Source organism: Furipterus horrens, unplaced genomic scaffold, assembly GCF_987537825.1.
Source record: "Furipterus horrens unplaced genomic scaffold, mFurHor1.1.pri manual_scaffold_5, whole genome shotgun sequence".
NCBI lineage: Eukaryota > Metazoa > Chordata > Mammalia > Chiroptera > Furipteridae > Furipterus > Furipterus horrens.
The window spans coordinates 17,083,645-17,092,767 of NW_028327175.1; the positions used below are offsets into that span (position 1 = coordinate 17,083,645).

The window sequence follows — 9,123 nt, forward strand, 5'->3', positions numbered from 1 at the left end:
GCTTATGTTTCTGTTACTATAAAACATCCAAGGGATTTACTTCTAAAATATAATTTAAGCATAATTATATTTTTGTTGTTTGGTATTTTTCAAAATGAAAAAAAAAATTAGAGATTATCTAAGTATAGTTTACTATATATTGCCAGATGTATTTTGGTGAAACAATGAGTTTCAGTTAATTACTAATTCAAGATTTATATAAAAGAAACTTTTATATTTCAAATATATTTTCTAAAATTTTACACCTCAAGTTTGTTAAGGAAACAATTTTTTATAAAAATTAAATTAAGTTATTGTTTAGGTTATTATGAATTGCAAATTATTATGTCGTTGTTAATGAAAAAATTAAGAAGGAATAAATGAAACACATAGGATAAACGATGGAGTAACAATATATTCCAAAACCCTCTAGGGCAGCGGTTCTCAACCTGTGGGTTGGGACCCCTTTGGAAATCGAACGACCCTTTCACAGTGGTCGCCTAAGACCATCAGAAAACACACATATTGTTTTCGTGATTAATCACTATGCTTTAATTATGTTTAATTTGTAACAATGAAAATACATCCTGCATATCAGATATTTACATTACGATTCATAACAGTAGCAAAATTACAGTTGTGAAGTAGCAATGAAAATAATTTTATAGTTGGGGGTCACCACAACATGAGGAACTGTATTAAAGGGTCGCGGCGTTAAGAGTTTGAGAACCACTGCTCTAGGGGTTAGGGACTGTGCTGTACATGCTGCTATGCTATTTCATTTTATTTATTTATTTTTAGGGAAAGGAGAAGGGAGGGAGATAGAGAGGGAGAGAAACATCAATGCGTGGCTGCCTCTCTCATGCTTCCAACTGGGGACCTAGTCTGCAACCCAAGCATGTGTCCTGAGTGAGAATCGTACTACTGACCCTTTGGTTTGCAGGCCGGCACTCAATCCACTGAGCCACACCCGCCAGGGCAGTTTTTTTTTTTTTTTTTTCCCTATATCTTGTTATTATAAATCATACTCAATCTATTGAACCACACCTGCCAAGGCTGAGCTGTATCATTTTATTCCTCAAATATCAACATCACTGACTTCATGACATGTGCAGAGATTAAAACTCAAAAGAGTAACATAATTTGTTGAACATCTAAGTGCTAATAAGTAGCATAGCCAGAACTGAGTGGAATCTCAAATTCCTACACCTTATTAAGTATACTCTTTTCTAACACAATAACAGGTTTTCCTTTTGAAAGTAATTGAAAAATTGTCACAAAACTGTCAATACCATTTTTATATTATTATTCTTATAGTTATCTTTCTATATCTTTTAATGTGCTTCCAATAAGATTTATAGGTGTATATAAAACATCAGTTATGAATACATTTTTCTCCATAAAATCATATCTTGATGACTAATGGCCGCCAAATCCTCAGATGGCCCTTTGTTAATTGTGTTGGGGACCTGAGGTGACTTATCTTTCCAGTAGTCAAGCAGTATATGACAGGCATCTTTGTTACCTAAACATCAACAATTCCCAGCTGAGACTTCCTTGCAGGAGTGACTATAGCTTATTTTGTCTGAAGGTTAAAAAAGTCACCTCTTTTTCTGTTCGGGGTCAGACAGGAGGCCGGATTCTGGCTGATTGAATCCAAAGTAACAGACACTGGGAGCTTCTGAAAATCCGATAGACTGAAAGATTAAATAAGTTGAAAAACCACCGCTGCCCCTCATGCTATGGGACAATATTTTTGGAATATTTGAAACTGAAAGCTACTCTCCTCACCAGAAAGAAGAGCCAGAAAAGAACAGACACTGACAAATTCCAACACTCTTGAGTGATGAAATGACCCTGGAGAGGAACCAACCAGAGACAGTTCCTGCCCGGCTGATCCTCCCCTACGTGGAGAGACGTGTTAAAGAGGTGCATGGATTGGAGCGGTGAATAGAAGGCTTTGCAGAATGGAAGGAGTCCACGGGTACCCTGGACTCTTCATTTTTAGGTTTGGAATTGCTTCAGTGAAATACCATGGTGACAGATCGAAGGAAACTTTAGTGAGTTTCTCCATGTAGCGTGTTAGAGCATGGTGACAGAATTGGAGATGGGAAATTTTGCTAATGCAGCCCAAACCAGTTTTGCTGCTGGTAGTGCCTGGCTGACCACTCTTTGTTACCCAAGAGGAGATTCTTTGACTTCACAGACATGTCTCAGGTTTAGTAATCTATTGGATGGTCTTGACAATGTAAGAAAGATGGACTGTGCCACTCAGGACAACCTGCATACAAGTACTGTTTTGCTCCTGGAATCACTTTAAATAACGAAGAAAAAGGCAGTGTTTTGTTTCTTAATTCATTGGATGCTTAATTAGTGTATTTAGAAATAATGCATAATCTTCCAGATTTTGAACTCCTTTGGCAAACACACTAGAAGTTTGTTTGATTCATCATTGGTTGTTTTTATTTTCTCACTCTAGAAAAAATAAAAATTTAAATGACCCTGGGCAAAGAAACTGAAGACTTTACTTAAAAATGAATATATCCAAGCTGGCTACTTTGACTTTTTCTGCACCAGAAATCTATTGTAATCTCTATGTTTTTCAGATATGTCTAGCAGTATTTAAAGGACAAGGAACCAAAGAATATAAGTTTAATCATGGCAAGAAGATTCTGTATGACATACTTGCCTTTGCCATAAAAGGTGTTCATTCGCATGTTAATATACTTGGACCTCAAAATTGTTCTGTCAATGACAAAGAATCATGGCTTCTTGATTTTTTTCACCCCTTAGTGTCCACTAGGTTGAGCTTTATTACCAAAGTTATGAAAAGTATCAAAGCATCTTTATGGTCAGCTTAAATTTGGTACACTAGTTTGTACAGTTCTTGGCAGACTCCGTGACATGTATAACATTCAGACTCATCCAATAACAGCCGTGTTCAACCAGTCCAACATTCATGAATATGAAGGGCATCATTTTGCCCAACAGATCTTAAGAGTTCATGGTAGATTTTATAAATCATTCTGTGTTCTAGTTAACATCCCCCACTTTCAATAAACTAGTTAAACAAAGAAAACATGACAAAGTACGCATGGTTATTGATTTCTATTCTCTATTGTGTCATCTATGTCAAGTTCTTATGCCGGAATGAAAAAGAATGGCTGAGGCATTAACTAGACTGATCAATATGGGCAGCATAGACCGCCAATAGTATAATTCTCTTTATGCCAAAGAAACATTTGGAAATACACTGAGATAAGATCCCTCCCCCCCCCCTGAAAAAAAATAAGATAAAGCTTAACAATGTCTTAGTTACAATGGCTAGAATTAGGAAGCCTATTTCCTAAGAACCTGGGGTCTATAATTTTTACCTCACCCCTTCACAGTTCTAAAACCTCAGACCTTCAATGAAAACGTTTTACAAGGCAAACCCATTGGGTGGTTCACGTCTATGCTTCTGGGTGTGAACCTGGTCAAAAGTTTGCCCCAGAGTCTGAACTCTTGGATAAAATGATGAAAAGAAGGTGAGAGCTGGAAAAGCAAACTCTCAGGCTTATAGGTTCAGGTAGCAGAACCTATCCAATTGTAAGTTTTATCCCCAAAAAAGAACAAAGAAAATTACTTGGGGAGAGAACATAGATGCGAGAGGTGCAAAAGAGATCACCACTTTAACATATGAAATGTTGAAACATTTACAAAAACAAGGAAAGAGAAATAAGATGAACTTTAATGATATGGAAGATCAAGAAAAATTGAAAAAAATTCTGACAAGTGACATCAGAAGACATCTTTTTTAGATCATTACTAATTTTTATGGGAATAAATAAACATATATTGGAAAAATAAATCAATGCTAGAACTCACTATTCTTAAACTTCTTGGTAAGAGTCACTTTTTGAAAACTTTTAGTGACGTATTCTATAATTTCAGCTCAAAACCCCTTAACACAAGAAGGATCTTCAAATGATCAGGTATCGTAATGATTTTGGGTTGTGCATTTATACCTTCTGTCCCTATTGTTTGTGTTAAAACACAAGAGATGATATGTAACTTTTCAGTTAAGACTAAGTTTTACATAAATGTTAAGAATGCAATTATTAATAAACTTTTTATATGCAATTATAAAAAAAGCAGGCTGAAAATTCAAATATGAGTATGAATTATTATATTTGGTTTTGACAACAATATATGTTCTTTGTTCTTATGGTGTTTCTTATAGTTACACGTTGATTATTGATTAGTAAAGTGGTCTAAAGTGGACTTTTAAACACTCATTTCTATGCCCTATTAATTAGCTGTTGTAAAATTCTATAACTTTGATTATGACCATGCAATTTACTTCAAAAAATAATTTGCACATTTTTATCACATCTAAAAAATAAGCTAAAACATCCCCAGTAATTTTGTGAAACTAAGGATAACTTTCTTATTCATCCTAATGTTATGCATTTCCAAATTGGAGTTGATTTCTTAAGCAGCCTTTCAAGATTTTCAAAAGAACAATATTCATAGCATCACAAGTACATTACACCATAAGCTTGGGCTTAGTTTTCCCTGTGTTAATTTTTTAGAGAATCCTACTATGTTTAGGGCAAATCGGTCAAACCAAATAACACTGACGTATGGGTAGCCAAATGTTTCAACAGTTTCCTAAAAATGAAGGAAAAACTCTTTCCTGGCTTGAATTTGAGAAAGAGACAATTATTTAAGGCCCGAGAACATGACAGCACAATGGTTGTCAAAACATTATTTCTTTAGATTAGTATAGAATGACTCTTTAGTCATTACAGGGAATTTATCTTCAAGATGGTTTGAAATTAAGTTGACAATGCCAAAAATACTTCAGTCCTATATAATTAATACCTTTGGGAAAGTGTTGGACTCCCCAAGTAAGTTAAATATATTTTGTACTCTGGAGATATTCCATTTGACCTTAAAATCTCACAAATCATCTTACACTTTGTTATCTATTAGACACTAGTTCCAAATTTTACTATGAAAGGGTCTTTTAACAGAATGAAGATGTAAAAGAAAATCACCAGTGACCTTTCATCGGTCTATTTGATTATAGTAAGAGAAATGTTATTAATATATGTCCTTATATATTAATTTCCAAACCACTTTAGTAAAAATATTGAAAGTATTGCCCCTGACTTCCATTGTGTTTTCAGTTCTATTTACTTATTAGGTGCTAAAATATTGTCTTTTTTCATAATTTTCCATCTCAAATAGCAATACATTTATTGCTTAATAAACAAGTAGAGGTTGTAAATGCTTTTTATAGTGAGTAGTAAAAGGATAAAACAATGATAAAAATATAGAAACTAGCCAAAAAATCTACATACCTTAGGAAGTTGTACCTTATTGGTTTGCTATCATTACTATAACAAATTGCCACATCTTCAGTGGCTTAAAACACACACACAAAAATATTATATTACAAATTTGGAATTCAGAAGTCCAAAATCAGCCCCATGGAGCTAAAGGCACGGTGTCAGAGAACTGGTTCCTTCTAGAATTTCTTGGAGACAATCCATTTTCTTTTAGTTTTCTAGCTTCTAGAGGCCCCCTTGAGTGCTTATCTCTTATTCTTACATCTTAAATGTTAGCAGTATTGTGTCTTCGAAGCTCTCTCTGCTTCCATAGTCACATGGACTCTTCCGTTTGATCTTGCTGCCCCTCCTTTATAAGAAGAGTTGTAATTACACTGTATGCAAGTGGAAAATTCAATATAATCTCCCCAATTCAATAGATTTTATCACATCTGCAAAGTCCCCTTCTCCATTTAAAGTTATATATTAACATGTTCTGATGATTTGGAGATGAAGAACTTTGGGAGGGATCATTATCCTGTGTGCCAAATTGACCAATAACACATGTACTCAAGTTATATCACTGGCGTTAATGCCTATACTAATACTTTTAGGAAGACCAACTTTCTCAATTAACCCAGGATTGCACCAGTTGTATTACCAAAATCCCCATGTCCTGTGATAACCCTCAGTTATGGACAAACAAAGATAATCTGCTTCCCTGAGCCCCTAGGGAACTCTAGTCTTTATTCATCCTCAATAAACAAAAATGCCTTGGCATCTGTGTCTTGGCCAATGCTAGATGTTATTTATAGAATACTTAGCTGGTTATGCAGTGTCATGGAGGTAATAGTTATAGGGTTGGGTTTGGAAAAAACTAAAAAGATTGTAAGATCTGTGAAAACCAGGCAGGGCTCTGGTACATTATACATTCTTAATGAATGTCTTGGCTACTGCTATGGATTTTTACTGCCAAATGTAAAACTAAAGCTAACTTGATTCATCTTTAAAATGTGTCTACCTCTAAGTCACTCAACTGAAGTCAGATGTGAAAGAGTCCCTCAGAGAGGATTTAGCTAAAATCACAAAACCTGAGGGATGAATATTGAAATGTTATTTTTTATTATTTCTAGAAATGCTCTACTTGAAGGATTGATTATTGTCATGTCAAAATTATCACCCATGAGATCCATAAACAAAAGTCAAATTCACAAACCTCTCTCTCTTTGTATATGTGTGCATGTGTGTGTATATGTGATATATACATATATAATAAAAGTTTATGCTCTATATCTATATTTTGCACAGCTACAACTAAAATTATTTTTTACAAATTGCTAAAAAATTATTTCAACAAAATTTTATTAAGTGACTTTTTGGATGCATGCTTGCAATATTATAACATGATAAAAACAATTATTGCTTAGGAACCATGAAAAGTTTTTAACTATTGGTCTTAATTCTAAGATCCATATTAATTAATAATGATATTACTATTTCTATTAAAATTATTTTCTGTTCAGGAAAAGTTATTATAATTAAAATATGTAACTTAGTATAATTAAACTTATTTTCTTTCTGATTTAGGTAAACTGTCTAAAAAAATGTACTTTGAGCAAGGGACATAACAACTGTCTTCCAAGACTTTTCCTGTGTTTTTTTCTCAGTGAATAAAGTAGATTTAATGATTCTCTTTCCCCAATGTTATTCTTCTAAACCTGATGAGGACAAGATGTGTTTGTCAAATACAAAATATAGAAATAAAAAAAAACAACAACAACAACAACAAATTTTAAAGCTATTTTCTCTCTAAAACAAAACCTATAACCATTCTTTAAATATGATAAACATCAAACACGTTAAATACACACACACATACATACATATACAACTATGAAAAAATATAAATTCAGATAAGATACTAAAACACATATAAAAGCAAAATCTTAATAGCTACTTCAAGGAAAGTTTTAGAAGAAATAAAGACATACAGAATGTACTGGAATTTTAAAAATAAGTTAAATGTATTGAGTGCCATAATTATTCATTCAAAAATCATTCTTGTTTTTTAAATTCTATTAAAAAGAGGTCCATAAAAGATTTTTACACAGGAAAATAAGTATAAATAAGTAATTGAAAATTAGGAAACACTTGAAAGGAAATATAAAGCTTTTAAGATATATTAATATGTTAATTTTGTATTCCATAAGCAGAGGAAATGAAATACAAACAAGAGTAGGGGTAATTCTTTACTTACAAAGTGAGAGCAGGTAAGCAAGCAAGAATATTCATTATTTAGGGATTTCTGGACCTAAGGGTAGGTAGGATGATGACCATGCCCAGCTTGAAGCAGCTGGAGGAGCTGGAGACCTTTGTCCATTGTCCTTTATAAGATTATAAAGGGTCTTAAGTCTGAGAGGGAGGTATTGTAATTTTTTATTGTTAAAATAATTAATGAATTAATTAATTAATTTTTTTAAAGAAGAAGAATATATGAAAGGGTGAAGCGTGAGAGCATGTATGTAGGACCCATGGGCATGAACTTCTGGGGGGGGATTGCTGAAGGGGGGGTGCTAGGCAGAGGGGAGCAAAGGAGAAAAATTGGAACTATTGTAACAATATAATCAATAAAATACACCTTAAAAAATAATATTCATTATAATTAAAAATAAAATAATTATATCAATAAAATAATGGCCAAGTATAAATTAAAACTTCTTTTAAAAATAGCCACAAGGTGAAACTAAACTTTCAAGGTAATTATTAAGCAAATTAAAATTATGACATCAATCTGGGAATCAGAGGAGTTCAGAATAAATAAGAAATAAACCTTGGCTTTTGGCTATTTTAACATTGAGTTTGAATGAAGGGTGTGATTTCATCTTTAAAAAGACCTCAGCCTTTCACATAAACTTCTCAATATTTAGTATACTATGCTTTGTGTTAAATACGAGGTTGCATAATATCACATTCCATTTTCCATATGTTATTTCTGGTAATACTTTTTTTTTCTGTTCATTTTATCTTAATGGAATACTTACCTTAATTGTGTGGTAAATAAATTGTCAAAACTGAAACGTCAGTGCTTAATGCAAAAGTTGAAGATAAAAGTCACTAGCTATTTGTAAAATTTATGTTGGATATTGTTATTTTAAGATAACTACTTTTGAACCAATAAAACCTGAAATGAATCATCAAGTTTCAGCTTAAAAGAAAGGATAGCAGCTAACAGAACCAAATAGACTTTGGCTAAAATCTATTTATCTCAGTATTGAGTTATATACATGCAGCTATTATTTTTTTATCGAATACTAATTATAAAGACAAAATAAAACTTTCCTCATGGATACTTTGAAATACAAGTGCTCTATATTTAAATGTGAGGATTAAATGATATAGGGGTTATGATTCAAATCAGTAAGGGAATGTATTACTCTGAAGGATTAAGATTACACGAAAGAAGAAAAACAAGAAAAAGAGAGCTCTTATCCATTGCTGCATAATAAGTCATGTCACAATTTAGTGACTTAAAACAGTAAATGTATTTAGTCTCCCAGAATTCCTGTGGGTATGAAAACCAGATGTGTTAGAGATGGATTGTCCTGGTTCAGAAGCTCATGAAGTCGCGGTTAAGAGTCTTGGCAGGACTTCAGCGGCAATCATTGATTTCCAAGATGGTTCCTCATTCACATACCCGGTAATTTGGTCATGACAATTGACAAGAGGTCACAGTTCTTGATTGTATGGACCTTTTTATAAGGCTAGTTTAGTAGGCTTCTGGAACAAGATTATGAAAGAAAAATGATGATGAAACCACAATTTATTTTAA

The 9,123-nt window shown here is 33.0% G+C and overlaps 1 pseudogene; it reads left to right on the forward strand.

Moving 5' to 3' along the window:
• Window positions 1–380: 380 nt before the first annotated feature.
• Window positions 381–3,551, forward strand: LOC150008249 (endoplasmic reticulum disulfide reductase DNAJC10 pseudogene; annotated as a pseudogene).
• Window positions 3,552–9,123: the final 5,572 nt, after the last annotated feature.